The sequence below is a fragment of the Camellia sinensis genome, chromosome 2 (assembly GCF_055761805.1).
Source record: "Camellia sinensis isolate YWXY chromosome 2, ASM5576180v1, whole genome shotgun sequence".
NCBI classification, from domain to species: Eukaryota; Viridiplantae; Streptophyta; class Magnoliopsida; order Ericales; family Theaceae; genus Camellia; species Camellia sinensis.
This window is the reverse complement of record NC_138962.1, coordinates 140,544,405-140,546,390: the sequence shown is the minus strand read 5'-3', so window position 1 is coordinate 140,546,390 and position 1,986 is coordinate 140,544,405.

Sequence of the window (1,986 nt, the reverse complement as noted above, 5' to 3'; positions counted from 1 at the left end):
CATCAACCATACCTGGGAAGGGATGAAAAACGAGAGAATAAAGAATAGAGAGATGTACGATGAGAGAAAAGTGAGAATAGGGTTTTTGTGAGAAAAACCGAGCTTGAGGGCCGAGTGATGTGAGCGATACATATGTGAGATTGGGTGGGAAACATTACCTGTAGTAGTAGTGGGCTCCCTGCTAATCTGGTCGTCTCACAACGATAAAAGGCGTCTAAGCCCATCAACGTCTCAGCCAGAGTCATGGCAATACAGCTCTTGCCCTCCTTCAAGCCTTGGGCAACCTCAGTCAGCCGGACACTAGACCCTCCGGAGCCTGAGACAAATAGAAAATGAGATAGCATGCACAAACAGAGGGCGTGTCGCCGGAAGCCTTGCCAACGATGGTTGTTGCGATCACCGGCATTTGAAAACCGATTGATCAAACTCGGAATATCCAGCATCCCGTCACAAATCAGAGACTGAGCGTCACGCATAGTGAGTCCACACATTTGCCCTAAGGATTGGGCATGCCCAAAATTAAGTTGGGGCAGGAGCTCCTCATCGCGCTCGGACTCCATTAAGGCTCGGAAATCTTCGAAGGTAGGACATATCTCTTGGCTAGCGAAGCTAAAGACATGCGTCACCGGATTCCAAAACCTTGCCGCGACATGGAGAAAGGGAAGGTGCAATGGGGTACGACCCAGAGTGAATAGTGCATTTATGCCGAAACCCTGGAAATTCAACTTTTCCGAGCCGTCCAAACTAGCAATCCAAGCTGTGAGGTTTTGAGCAAGAAACTCTTCCATTAGAGCGAATCAGTGTGGAATTGAGAAAAACTACGAAGCTGGGGTCTTTTGTAGGAGATAAGGTTGGGTGGAGGACAGGTGTCAACATTCTGGTGATTCCCTCATTCATGGCCGGCCGGCCAAATATTGAGCCGACCGGCCATTACTTTTTGCCGATCGAACAAATTCCTGGCCGATGGCCATTTCTTGTGACCGATGGCCTCTACCCCTGGCCGATGGTCTTCTTCCTTGTTCCCTGAGCTGTTTATGCTAGGGATTGGGGAACTCCACCACCTCCGATCCCTCCCCCGGTGATCGATTCTTGTGGAGTCACACCTGCCTGCTTATCAAGTTATTGTACATTTGCTTATCGAGTTGTATTTCACTCTCCTTAAGTCTTTGATTTGTTTATCGAGTTGTGCTCACACTTGTTTGGTTATATCATGCCTTTGTTTTTGCTCATCGAGTTGTAAGTCGGTTCACTACGTGATTATTACGATGCAAGTACCCAATATTCAAAACAGGTTCAATTTCGTTCACATTGTGGTGTGATACCTTGCGATGCGATGCGTAGAAAGTTTACAATTGCAACATCTTTTGGACAAAATGGTTGTTTCATTCCCATCATGTGTTTTGCAAAATTTGTAATTTTGCTAAAGAATAAAACCTGCCCGAGGCCGTGCAATGTGCTTAAACTACCAGTAAAAAGGAAAGTAAAACATAGAATGGCAGGGTAGCAAAGTGTCGGAATTGATACCAGCAAAACTCCCCTTGCGGTCAACGCACCTGCCACGCCTTTGTTCGGGTCAACTACATGGTTTGGCATCTTCATCACTTGAGACAATGTAGGAAAGCACACTTTTGAAACGTGGACCTTCGAGTTGACCTCAGGCCACAACTTCTGCGAGCGATGCTCGATACGTACGAAGAACGTCCCTTCCCGTATCCTTTTCATGTCTTGAGATTTCCACAAATCGTTTCAATTATGCTGTGTTATAGTACTTTACATTCCAGCATCGTGGATAACATGTTTTTACTTACATGTGTACATTCGACTCTTCTCACACACACTACTTGTGTAGGCCGCATGTTTGTAATCAATTTCATTACTAGCGTAGACCGCATGTTTTGCTTGCGTAGACCGCATGTCTTGCTCGCGTAGACCGCATGTTTTCCTTGCATAGACCGCATGTTTTACCTGCGTAGACCGCATGTTTGT